Source organism: Somniosus microcephalus, chromosome 9 (assembly GCF_052327205.1).
Source record: "Somniosus microcephalus isolate GS21.2 chromosome 9, FLI_Smic_1.0, whole genome shotgun sequence".
Classification (NCBI taxonomy): Eukaryota; Metazoa; Chordata; class Chondrichthyes; order Squaliformes; family Somniosidae; genus Somniosus; species Somniosus microcephalus.
In genome coordinates, this window is record NC_140995.1 from 120,489,287 (window position 1) to 120,502,864 (window position 13,578).

The following is a 13,578-nucleotide window of genomic DNA, read 5'->3' on the forward strand; positions in this document are numbered from 1 at the left end:
CCAGTTGCTCTCTGTCTCTCTTCCCACGCAGTCGCTCTCTCTCTCTTCCCCCCCAGTCGCTCTCTCTCTCTCTTCCCCCCCAGTCGCTCTCTCTCTTCCCACCCAGTCGCTCTCTCTCTCTCTTCCCCCCCCAGTCGCTCTCTCTCTCTCTTCCCCCCCGTCGCTCTCTCTCTCTCTTCCCCCCAGTCACACTCTCTCTCTCTTCCGCCACAGTCGCTCTCTCTCTCTCTTCCCCCCCAGTCGCTCTCTCTCTCTCTTCCCCCCAGTCACTCTCTCTCTCTCTTCCCCCCCAGTCGCTCTCTCTCTCTCTTCCCCCCCAGTCGCTCGCTCTCCTCCCCCCAGTCGTCGCTCTCTTCCCCCCCAGTCGCTCGCTCTCTTCCCCCCCAGTCGCTCGCTCTCTTCCCCCCCAGTCGCTCGCTCTCTTCCCCCCCCAGTCGCTCGCTCTTCCCCCCAGTCGCTCTCTCTCTCTCTTCCCCCCCAGTCGCTTTCTCTCTCACTTCCCCCCCACTCGTTCTCTGTCTCTCTTCCCCCATCGCTCTCTCTCTCTCTTCCCCCCCAGTCGCTCTCTCTCTCTCTTCCCCCCCAGTCGCTCTCTCTCTCTCGTCCCCCCTTCCCCTTCCCCCACTCCCCCCTCCCCCTCCTCCCCCCCACTCCTCCCCCACTCCTCCCCCCTTCCCCTTCCCCCACTCCCCCCTTCTCCCACTCCCCCTCCCCCCTCCCCCCACTCCCTCCCCTTCCCCTTCCCCCACTCCTCCCCCCCCACCCCTTCCCCCACTCCCCCTCCCCCCTCCCCTCCCCCCCTCCCCCTCCCTCCTCCACTCACCCCCCCTCCCCCCCAGTCGCTCTCTCTCTCTCTTCCCCCCCAGTCGCTCTCTCTCTCTTCCCCGTCGCTCTCTCTCACTCTTCCCCCCCAGTCGCTCTCTCTCTCTCTTCCCCCCCAGTCGCTTTCTCTCTCACTTCCCCCCCACTCGTTCTCTGTCTCTCTTCCCCCATCGCTCTCTCTCTCACTACCCCCCCAGTTGCTCTCTCTCTCTCTTCCCCCCAGTCGCTCTCTCTCTCTCTTCCCCCCCAGTCTCTGTCTCTCTCTCTTACCCCCCCAGTCGCTCTCTCTCTCTCTTCCCCCCCAGTCGCTCTCTCTCTCTCTTCCCCCCAGTCGCTCTCTCTCTCACTTCCCCCCCAGTCGCTCTCTCTCTCTCTTCCCCCCCAGTCGCTCTCTCTCTCTCTTCCCCCCCAGTCGCTCTCTCTCTCTCTTCCCCCTCAGGCGCTCTCTCTCTTCCCCCCCAGTTGCTCTCTCTCTTCCCCCCCAGTCGCTCGCTCTCTTCCCCCACAGTCGCTCGCTCTCTTCCCCCACAGTTGCTCGCTCTCTTCCCCCACAATCGCTCGCTCTCTTTCCCCCCAGTCGATCGCTCTCTTCCCCCCCCCAGTCGCTCGCTCTCTTCCCCCCCCAGTCGCTCGCTCTCTTCCCCCCCAGTCGCTCGCTCTCTTCCCCCCCAGTCGCTCTCTCTCTCTTCCCCCGTCGCTCGCTCTCTCTCTTCCCCCCAGTCGCTCTCTCTCTCTTCCCCCCCAGTCGTTCTCTGTCTCTCTTCCCCCCAGTTGCTCTCTGTCTCTCTTCCCACGCAGTCGCTCTCTCTCTCTTCCCCCCCAGTCGCTCTCTCTCTCTCTTCCCCCCAGTCGCTCTCTCTCTTCCCACCCAGTCGCTCTCTCTCTCTCTTCCCCCCCCAGTCGCTCTCTCTCTCTCTTCCCCCCCGTCGCTCTCTCTCTCTCTTCCCCCCAGTCACACTCTCTCTCTCTTCCGCCCCAGTCGCTCTCTCTCTCTCTTCCCCCCCAGTCGCTCTCTCTCTCTCTTCCCCCCAGTCACTCTCTCTCTCTCTTCCCCCCCAGTCGCTCTCTCTCTCTCTTCCCCCCCAGTCGCTCGCTCTCTTCCCCCCCAGTCGTCGCTCTCTTCCCCCCCAGTCGCTCGCTCTCTTCCCCCCCAGTCGCTCGCTCTCTTCCCCCCCAGTCGCTCGCTCTTCCCCCCGTCGCTCTCTCTCTCTCTTCCCCCCCAGTCGCTTTCTCTCTCACTTCCCCCCCACTCGTTCTCTGTCTCTCTTCCCCCATCGCTCTCTCTCTCTCTTCCCCCCCAGTCGCTCTCTCTCTCTCTTCCCCCCAGTCGCTCTCTCTCTCTCGTCCCCCCTTCCCCTTCCCCCACTCCCCCCCTCCCCCTCCTCCCCCCCACTCCTCCCCCACTCCTCCCCCCTTCCCCTTCCCCCACTCCCCCCTTCTCCCACTCCCCCTCCCCCCTCCCCCCACTCCCTCCCCTTCCCCTTCCCCCACTCCTCCCCCCCACCCCTTCCCCCACTCCCCCTCCCCCCTCCCCTCCCCCCCTCCCCCTCCCTCCTCCACTCACCCCCCTCCCCCCCAGTCGCTCTCTCTCTCTCTTCCCCCCCAGTCGCTCTCTCTCTCTTCCCCGTCGCTCTCTCTCACTCTTCCCCCCCAGTCGCTCTCTCTCTCTCTTACCCCCCAGTCGCTTTCTCTCTCACTTCCCCCCCACTCGTTCTCTGTCTCTCTTCCCCCATCGCTCTCTCTCTCTCTGCCCCCCCAGTTGCTCTCTCTCTCTCTTCCCCCCAGTCGCTCTCTCTCTCTCTTCCCCCCCAGTCTCTGTCTCTCTCTCTTACCCCCCCAGTCGCTCTCTGTCTCTCTTCCCCCCCAGTCGCTCTCTCTCTCTCTTCCCCCCAGTCGCTCTCTCTCTCACTTCCCCCCCAGTCGCTCTCTCTCTCTCTTCCCCCCCAGTCGCTCTCTCTCTCTCTTCCCCCCCAGTCGCTCTCTCTCTCTCTTCCCCCTCAGGCGCTCTCTCTCTTCCCCCCCAGTTGCTCTCTCTCTTTCCCCCCAGTCGCTCGCTCTCTTCCCCCACAGTCGCTCGCTCTCTTCCCCCACAGTTGCTCGCTCTCTTCCCCCACAATCGCTCGCTCTCTTTCCCCCCAGTCGATCGCTCTCTTCCCCCCCCAGTCGCTCGCTCTCTTCCCCCCCAGTCGCTCGCTCTCTTCCCCCCCAGTCGCTCGCTCTCTTCCCCCCCAGTCGCTCTCTCTCTCTTCCCCCGTCGCTCGCTCTCTCTCTTCCCCCCAGTCGCTCTCTCTCTCTTCCCCCCCAGTCGTTCTCTGTCTCTCTTCCCCCCCAGTTGCTCTCTGTCTCTCTTCCCACGCAGTCGCTCTCTCTCTCTTCCCCCCCAGTCGCTCTCTCTCTCTCTTCCCCCCCAGTCGCTCTCTCTCTTCCCACCCAGTCGCTCTCTCTCTCTCTTCCCCCCCCAGTCGCTCTCTCTCTCTCTTCCCCCCCGTCGCTCTCTCTCTCTCTTCCCCCCAGTCACACTCTCTCTCTCTTCCGCCCCAGTCGCTCTCTCTCTCTCTTCCCCCCCAGTCGCTCTCTCTCTCTCTTCCCCCCAGTCACTCTCTCTCTCTCTTCCCCCCCAGTCGCTCTCTCTCTCTCTTCCCCCCCAGTCGCTCGCTCTCTTCCCCCCCAGTCGTCGCTCTCTTCCCCCCCAGTCGCTCGCTCTCTTCCCCCCCAGTCGCTCGCTCTGTTCCCCCCCAGTCGCTCGCTCTCTTCCCCCCCAGTCGCTCGCTCTTCCCCCCAGTCGCTCGCTCTCTTCCCCCCCAGTCGCTCGCTCTCTTCCCCCCCAGTCGCTCGCTCTCTTCCCCCCAGTCGCTCGCTCTCTTTCCCCCCAGTCGCTCTCTCTCTTCCAACCCAGTCACTCTCTCTCATCCCCCCCAGTCGCTCTCTCTATTCCCCCCCAGTAGCTCTCTCTCTACCCCCCCAGTCGCTCTCTCTCTTCCCCCCCAGTCGCTCTCTCTCTTCCCCCCCAGTCGCTCTCTCTCTTCCCCCCCAGTCGCTCTCTCACTTCCCCCCCAGTTGCTCTCTCTCTTCCCCCCAGTCGCTCTCTCTCTTCCCCCCAGTCGCTATCTCTCTTCCCCCCCAGTCGCTCTCTCTCTCTTTTCCCCCCCAGTCGCTCTCTCTCTCTCTTCCCCCCCAGTCGCTCTGTCTCTCTCTTCCCCCCAGTCGCTCTCTCTCTCTCTTCCCCCCCAGTCGCTCTCTCTCTCTCTTCCCCCCCAGTCGCTCTCTCTCTCTCTTCCCCCCAGTCGCTCTCTCTCTCTCGTCCCCCCTTCCCCCACTCCCCCCTCCCCCTCCTCCCCCCCACTCCTCCCCCACTCCTCCCCCCTTCCCCTTCCCCCACTCCCTCTCCCCCCTCCCCTCCCCCCCTCCCCCTCCCTCCTCCACTCACCCCCCTCCCCCCCAGTCGCTCTCTCTCTCTCTTCCCCCCCAGTCGCTCTCTCTCTTCCCCCCCAGTCGCTTTCTCTTTCCCCCCCAGTCGCTCTCTCTCTTCCCCCCCAGTCGCTCTCTCTCTTCCCCCCAGTCGCTCTCTCTCTTCCCCCCAGTCGCTCTCTCTCTTCCCCCCCAGTCGCTCTCTCTTCCCCCCCAGTCGCACTCTCTATTCCCCCCTGTCGCTCTCTCTCTTCCCCCCCAGTCGCTCTCTCTCTTCCCCCCCAGTCGCTCTCTCTCTTCCCCCCCAGTCGCTCTCTCTCTTCCCCCCCAGTCGCTCTCTCTCTTCCCCCCAGTCGCTCTCTCTCTTCCCCCCAGTCGCTCTCTCTCTTCCCCCCCAGTCGCTCTCTCTCTTCCCCCCCAGTCGCTCTCTCTCTTCCCCCCCAGTCGCTCTCTCTGTTCCCCCCCAGTCGCTATCTCTCATCCCCCCCAGTCGCTCTCGCTCTCTCTTCCCCCCCAGTCGCTCTCTCTCTTCCCCCCCAGTCGCTTGCCCTCTTCCCCCCCAGTCGCTCGCTCTCTTCCCCCCCGTCGCTCGCTCTCTTCCCCCCCAGTTGCTCACTCTCTTCCTCCCCAGTCGCTCGCTCTCTTCCCCCCCAGTCGCTCGCTCTCTTCCCCCCAGTCACTCGCTCTCTTCCCCCCCAGTCGCTCGCTCTCTTCCCCCCCAGTCGCTCGCTCTCTTCCCCCCCAGTCGCTCGCTCTCTTCCCCCCCAGTTGCTCGCTCTCTTCCCCCTCAGTTGCTCGCTCTCTTTCCCCCCAGTCGCTCTCTCTCTTCCAACCCAGTCGCTCTCTCTCTTCCCCCCCAGTAGCTCTCTCTCTACCCCCCCAGTCGCTCTCTCTCTTCCCCCCCAGTGGCCCTCTCTCTTCCCCCCAGTCGCTCTCTCTCTTCCTCCCAGTCGCTCTCTCTCTTCCTCCCAGTCGCTCTCTCTCTTCCCCCCAGTCGCTCGCTCTCTTCCCCCCCAGTCGCTCTCTCTCTTCCCCCCCAGTCGCTCTCTCTCTTCCCCCCAGTCGCTCTCTCTCTTCCCCCCATTCGCTCTCTCTCTTCCCCCTGTGGTAAACCACTGTCATACCTGTCTGTGTCTGTATGTGTATTCCACTAGGTACAGGTCTGGACATGCCTCGGCTGACTCCTCCCACTATTCCAGGTATATAAGTGACTACCTCCCAGTCCCTTAGTATTCTGGACGGGTCGACCACTCGAGACAAGACCTTCATTCTTTAGTTAATAAAAGCCTGATTGTTACTCGCTCAACTTCAGTCTTTTGAGTAATTGATGGCGCATCAATTTTATTAACTAAATTTTTTATAATGGAGAAGATCCTCACACCAGCATGCCTGGACCTGGACAGTCGGGAAGCGGACGCTTCCACCAAGTTTGCTCACTGGCTCACGTGCTTCGAGACATTCCTGACTGCCTCCACTGCGGTCGAAACGGATGCGGACAAACTGTCTGTCCTGATCTCCAAGGTGAACCACCGAGTGTACTCAGTCATCCGGGATGCGACCTCGTACACAGCCGCCCTCCAGCTCCTCAAGACCCAGTACACGCGCCCTGTGAACGAAGTATACGCCAGGCACCTCCTGGGGAGTCGCAAGCAACAACCTGGGGAATCGACTGAGGAATACCTCCAAGCACTGTCCGTGCTTGGCCGGGCCTGTGGGTGTAAGGCGGTAACGCCCACTAAGTACACGGAGGAACTGATCCGGGATGCCTTCGTAGCGGGCCACAGGTCCAACTACACCCGACAGCGACTGCTGGAGCAGAGTGACCTCACCCTCGACAAAGCCTCCGACATCGCACTAACGCTGGACGCAGCCTTCCGGGGCATGGATGCCTACTCCTCTGCACCGTGGACGCCGCGGGGAACGACAACCTGGGACACGGTAGGACAGCCCCATAGCACCGTGCCACCCCAGCCACAGCCCAACAACGGCCCAACTACCGCAGCAGTGTCCCAAAGCCAGACAGCAGTATCCCAAGGCCAGAAATGCTACTTCTGTGGCCAGGCCAAACACCCCAGAGCGCGCTGCCCGGCGAAGAATGCAACCTGCTCGGGCTGCGGGAAAAAGGGACACTACGCCAGCGTCTGCAAGGCCAAAGCCACCCCGAACGCCAGCAGCGCCGCGTGTGGGCCGTGCGAGCCGCCATCTTGGGCCTCCCCAGCCATGTGCGAACCACCGCAGCAGCAGCCATCTTGGACGACTCCAGCCACATGGGAATCATGGGCGCCGCCATCTTGGACACCAGCCGGGACGCAGCAGACCGCCAACCCCCACCCATCTGATACTCGCAGCGACACACCGACCCCTACGCTGGCCTCTGTGACGCTGGACCAAACGAGACCGCACCAGTTAGCTCGGTCCAAAATGGACGTTAAGGTAAACGGCCATGCAATAAACTGCCTTTTTGACTCCGGGAGCACAGAGAGCTTCATCCACCCCGACACGGTGCGGCGTTGCTCTCTCCCAGTCCTGCCTGCGCACCAGCGGATTTCTATGGCCTCCGAGTCCCAGTCAGCGGACATTGGCGGCTACTGCGTGGTGACACTAGTAGTAGACGGGACTGTGTTCAATAATTTTAAACTCCTGGTCCTGCCCGACCTCTGCGCTGCCGTTCTACTGGGGTTGGATTTCCAGTGCCACCTCAAAAGCGTTACGATGGCGTACGGTGGCCCCCTCCCCCCACTCACAGTCCGCAGCCAGCAGCCTCCAAATTGCCCGCCGCGCACTAGATGCAACCTCTCCACACTCAGAGTCCCACCCCCCCCACTGTTTGCTAACCTCACCCCTGACTGTAAGCCCATCGCCACAAAGAGCAGGCGATACAGTGCCGGGGACAGGGTTTTCATCAAAACCGAAGTGGAACGGCTCCTGAAGGAGGGGATTATTGAGGGCAGCTCCAGCCCCTGGCGAGCCCAGGTTGTGGTCGTTAAGACCGGCGAGAAACAACGCCTGGTCATCGACTACAGCCAAACAATAAACCGCTACACCCTGCTGGACGCCTACCCACTCCCCCGCATAGCTGACATGGTCAACCAGATCGCGCAGTACCGCGTCTTTTCGACCATTGACCTGAAATCAGCGTACCACCAGCTCCCCATCAGCCCTGAAGACCGCCAGTATACTGCTTTTGAGGCAAACGGCCGCCTCTATCACTTCCTTAGGGTTCCCTTCGGCGTTACCAACGGGGTCTCCGTCTTCCAAAGGGAGATGGACCGGATGGTCGATCAAAACGAGCTGCAGGCCACTTTCCCTTACCTAGATAATGTGACCATCTGCGGCCATGACTTGCAGGACCATGACGCAAACCTCGAGAAATTCCTCCGCACCGCCCAACTCCTGAACCTGACATATAACAAGGAGAAGTGCATATTCCGCACAGACCGCCTCGCCATCCTTGGCTGTGTTGTAGAACACGGGGTCATCGGTCCCGACCCGGACCGGATGCGTCCCCTTATGGAACTCCCACTGCCCCACTGCCTAAAAGCTCTGAAGAGGTGCCTAGGGTTTTTTTCCTACTACGCTCAGTGGGTCCCCTACTATGCAGACAAAGCCCGTCCGCTGATCAAGTCCACCTCTTTTCCCGTGACGGCAGAGGCCCGCTTAGCCTTCCACCGTATCAAGGAAGACATTGCCAAAGCCACCATGCACGCAGTGGACGAATCCATCCCCTTCCAGGTGGAAAGCGATGCGTCCGACTTCGCTCTGGCCGCCACCCTTAATCAGGCGGGGAGACCTGTGGCATTCTTCTCACGAACCCTCCAGGGCCCGGAGACCAGACACTCCGCGGTCGAGAAGGAGGCCCAGGCTATCGTGGAGGCTGTGCGTCATTGGAGGCACTACCTGGCCGGAAAACGATTTACCCTGCTCACTGACCAGCGTTCAGTTGCTTTTATGTTCAACAACAAGCAGAGGGGCAAAATCAAAAATGACAAGATCTTGAGGTGGAGAATCGAACTTTCCACCTACAATTACGAGATCTTGTACCGGCCTGGGAAGCTCAATGAACCCCCAGATGCCCTATCGCGTGGCACCTGCGCCAGCGCGCAGATCGATAGGCTGAGGGCCCTCCACAATGACCTCTGCCACCCGGGGGTCACCAGGTTCTTCCACTTCATCAAGGCCCGCAACCTGCCTTACTCCATTGAGGAGGTCAGGACCATGACCAAGAACTGCCAAGTCTGCGCTGAGTGCAAACCGCACTTTTATAGACCAGACAGAGCCCACCTGATAAAAGCCACTCGCCCTTTCGAACGCCTGAGCGTCGATTTTAAAGGGCCTCTCCCCTCCTCCGACCGCAATGTGTACTTCCTCAACATCATTGACGAGTACTCCCGGTTCCCGTTCGCTTTCCCCTGCCCGGACATGACCAGTGCCACGGTCATTAAATGTCTGAACAGCCTCTTCACCCTGTTCGGTTTCCCCAGCTATATCCATAGCGACCGGGGCTCATCGTTTATGAGCGACGAACTCCGCCAGTACCTGCTCGCTAGGGGTATTGCCACAAGCAGGACCACCAGTTACAACCCCCGGGGGAACGGACAGGTGGAAAGAGAGAATGCAACTGTTTGGAAGGCTGCCCTACTAGCCTTAAAGTCTAGGGGCCTTCCGACCTCCCGCTGGCAGGAGGTGCTCCCTGATGCGCTCCACTCGATTCGGTCACTTCTCTGCACTGCCACCAATGCCACCCCTCACGAGAAAATGTTTGTCTTCCCAAGGAAGTCCACATCGGGGACATCGTTACCGCCATGGCTGACGTCCCCAGGGCCGGTACTACTGAGAAGACACGTGAGGGCCAATAAAACGGACCCCCTGGTCGAGAGGGTCGACCTCCTCCACGCCAACCCCCAGTACGCTTACATTGCGTACCCGGACGGGCGGGAGGACACAGTCTCCATACGAGACCTCGCACCCTCGGGGACCGCTGTAACCCACTACCCATTACCACCCCCCCCCACGACCCGATATCCAACCCCAGCAGCCGGCTCGCCTTGGACCGTCACCCATGAGGACTACACTCCAGGGCCCCAGCCTACACGGGACGCGACGCCGGAAGCTCCACCACCCCTGCCGTCGCCACGTCGATCACAGCGGCAGACAAGACCTCCGGAGAGACTCCAATACACGAACTTTTAAATACACTTCACCCCGCCGGACTCATTTTTAAACAAGGGGTGAATGTGGTAAACCACTGTCATACCTGTCTGTGTCTGTATGTGTATTCCACTAGGTACAGGTCTGGACATGCCTCGGCTGACTCCTCCCACTATTCCAGGTATATAAGTGACTACCTCCCAGTCCCTTAGTATTCTGGACGGGTCGACCACTCGAGACAAGACCTTCATTCTTTAGTTAATAAAAGCCTGATTGTTACTCGCTCAACTTCAGTCTTTTGAGTAATTGATGGCGCATCACCCCCCCAGTCGCTCTCTCTCCTGCCCCCCCAGTCGCTCGCTCTCTTCCCCCCAGTCGCTCTCTCTCTTCCCCCCCAGTCGCTCTCTCTCTTCCCCCCCAGTCACGCTCTCGCTTCCCCCGCAGCCGCTCTCTCTCTTCCCCCCAGTCGCTCTCTCTCTTCCCCCCCAGTCGCTCTCTCTCTTCCCCCCCAGTCGCTCTCTCTCTTCCCCCCAGTCGCTCTCTCTCTTCCCCCCATTCGCTCTCTCTCTTCCCCCCCAGTCGCTCTCTCTCTTCCCCCCAGTCGCTCTCTCTCTTCCCCCCCAGTCGCTCTCTCTCTTCCCCCCCAGTCGCTCTCTCTCCTGCCCCCCCAGTCACTCGCTCTCTTCCCCCCAGTCGCTCTCTCTCTTCCCCCCCAGTCGCTCTCTCTCTTCCCCCCCAGTCACGCTCTCGCTTCCCCCGCAGCCGCTCTCTCTCTTCCCCCCAGTCGCTCTCTCTCTTCCCCCCCAGTCGCTCTCTCTCTTCCCCCCCAGCCGCTCTCTCTCTTCCCCCCAGTCGCGCTCTCTCTTCCCCCCCAGTCGCGCTCTCTCTTCCCCCCCATTCGCTCACTCTCTTCCCCCCAGTCGCTCACTCTCTTCCCCCCCAGTTGCTCTCTCTCTTCCCCCCCAGTCGCTCTCTCTCTCTCTTCCCCCCCAGTCGCTCTCTCTCTCTCTTCCCCCCCAGTCGCTCTCTCTCTTCCCCCCCAGTCGCTCTCTCTCTCTTTTCCCCCCCCCAGTCGCTCTCTCTCTCTCTTCCAGCAACAACATGCCCTCGAAAAAGCCTCGGCACCGCCGGGCACTCCAGCTAGTCTATCTATATTTATAATAAAGGAATCGATCTGTCTGTCTGTCCTTCTGTCTGTCTGTCCTCACGTGTGCGTCTGTCCGGCTATGCGCTGGAAAGTTATAGAGCCTACCTACGCGCCCGTTACCTCCAAAGAAAGCTTACGCTTCCGGTACGGTCGTAAGCGTATTTACTTTTCGGTCGGACGAAAATTGTTCGCGCCTTATGTAAAAAACCTTCAAAATTAAACTCATTATCTGCTACTTAGCATTGATTGACTGATGTCAAAGTTCGACCAATCCTGTGCCGTCACGATTGACCAATCCTACAGTACAGTCCCCTGATGGTTGGCCAATCGGTGTGTGTGTGTGTGGGCGGGACTAATCGTTTTCATCTCAGGGATCTGGCAGCCATTGTTTCACTGCCATTACTTCAGCTTCCAGCTCAAACTACTTTGATCATCCAGCTTTGAAAAAGTTAGTATCTCTTTTAAAAATAACATAAGATTTACCAAAAATGTACTTTCACTTTCATCTTTCAAGGTATTAAAAGGTAGAAATGTTGCCCGGCAGCAGATTGAAACAGGGACACAGACAGGGCCGAAAAGCCTGGGACTCAATTTAAAATGTTGCCCGGCAGCAGATTCACAGAGGGACAGACTGACAGGACCTGAAAGCTTGGTACACGATTTAAAATGTTGCCCGGCAGCAGATTGAGACAGGGACACAGAGACAGGGCCCAAAAGCCTGGGACTTGATTTAAAATGTTGCCCGGCACCAGATTCACAGAGGGACACAGAGAGGCCCCAAAGCCTCGCACTCGATTTAAACCGCCCAGCCCAAAACAGCCCTGGCAAAGCCGGGCTCCCCCCAGCTAGTATATATATATATAAACAAATCGATCTGTCTGTCTATCTGTCTGTCTGTCCTTGGGTGTGCGTCTGTCCGGCTATGCGCTCGAAAGTTATAGAGCGTACCTACGCGCGCGTTACCTCCGAAGAAAGCTTACGCTTCCGGGACGGTCGTAAGCATATTTACTTTTCGGTCGGACGAAAATTGTTCGCGCCTTATGCAAAAAACCTTCAAAATTAAACTCATTATCTGCTACTTAGCATTGATTGACTGACGTCAAGGTTCAACCAATCCTGTGCCGTCACGATTGACCAATCCTACAGTACAGTCCCCTGATGGTTGGCCAATCGGTGTGTGTGTGTGGGCGGGACTAATCGTTTTCATCTCAGGGATGTGGCAGCCATTGCCTCAAGCTAAAAACACCATTTACTTCCAGCTCAAAATCTGCTGATGCAGCTTTGAAAACGTTAGTATCTCTTATGTTATTTTTAAAAGATTTACCTAAAATGTTTTATAAGTACTTTCACTTTCATCTTTGAAGGTATTAAAAGGTAGAAATGTTGCCCGGCAGCAGATTCACAAAGGGACAGAGAGACAGGGCCCAAAAGCCTGGGACTCGATTTAAAATGTTGCCCGGCAGCAGATTGAGAGAGGGACACAGAGACAGGGCCAAAAAGCTTGGGACTCAATTTAAAATGTTGCCCGGCAGCACATTCACACAGGGCCAGAGAGACAGGGTCCAAAGCCTGGGACTCGATTTAAACCGCCCGGCCCAAAACAGCCCTGGCAAAGCCGGGCTCCCCCAGCTAGTATGGTATAAGAACACAAGGAGACACAACAACAACCTTGTGGCCTATTCGTTGTAGACACGAAGTCTGGATCTAAGGGGGCTTGTTTATCTCTGTTGTCAATGACTAACCCAATTCCAATTCCAATTCCAATTCAAATGCTTTATTGGCATGAAAGTTTACAGAGAACCATATTGCCAAAGCTTACATAGCAAAAAGGTACAGTTTTCCAACATTCTGTAGGTGTCAATCGATTTGACATTTGTTGGGTACATACAATATTACTTTTAAACAATATTAATTTTAAACAGTCTTTGTACATCATTTGGTACGTTCAATATTAATTTTAAACAGTCTTAATTTTAAACAGTCCTCAGGTTGTGACATGTTGTTACATATTTGGCCCCAAGGTATGGTCTGTCTCCTTCTCCTAGGACTAATCTCAATTTTGACAGGTCATCCAATTCCTTGAAATCTGGGGTTGTTTGGCTTAGCTTGTTGAATAATATGTTTCTTGATGTGTTGAATTTTTCGCATTTTAGGAGGAAATGCATTTCTGTTTCAACCTCGCCGGCCAGACATTGATCGCATATTCTATTCTCTCTAGGCTGCCAGGATTTCTTGTATCTGCCTTTTTCAAATTCCAGTTGGTGGTCGCTTAGTCTGTACCTGGTGAGGGTCTGTCTCTGTTTTGTGTCTCTGATGGTCGTGAGGTAGTCTGCCAGTTTATATTCTCTTTTTAGGGCCCGGTAACATTCTAATCTGCTTTGGCTTTCGGTTATTTTGTTCCAATGTTCCAGGTAGGTTTCTTTGCATTGTTTAATGATTTGGTTCACTCGGATTGGTGTTTGGACGGCTGTGTTGGTCTGGGGCTGGTCAGGGTCCGGCTGAGTACATAGTTTCAGTAGCAGCTGACTCAGGGGACTCTTTTCTGGGTTTAGCTCTTGGGTCTGAAAGGCTTTGAAATGAAGGGTGTCTGGGGAGCTAGATTTGAGGTGATTTAGGAAGTTTAGTGCTCGTTTTTGGATGTTTATTATCAGTGGGTATCTGCCTAGTTCGGCTCTGCATGCATTTGTTGGCGTTTTTCTTTGGGTGCGAAGGATGCTTCGGCAGAATTCTGCATGTAGGGCTTCTATTGTGTGTTTTTCCCATTTAGTGTAGCTTTGGTGATTTAGCGGGCCCCATACTTCACTACCGTACAGTGCAATGGGCAGGATTATGCTGTCAAATATTTTGAGCCAGATTTGACCATTTGTTCTGTCAGTATCTACTATCCAACACCCAGCTCTTGAAATATCTCCATCACAAAGCAACTTTGATTCAACAGTTTCTTTTGAAAGCACATTTGCTCATCAAATGTTTGCTGCCTTTTAGTAAAGCACATCAAAGTACATCTCATGTCCACTTACTTATCAGTGAAAGACAGTCTGTTCATTCACCAA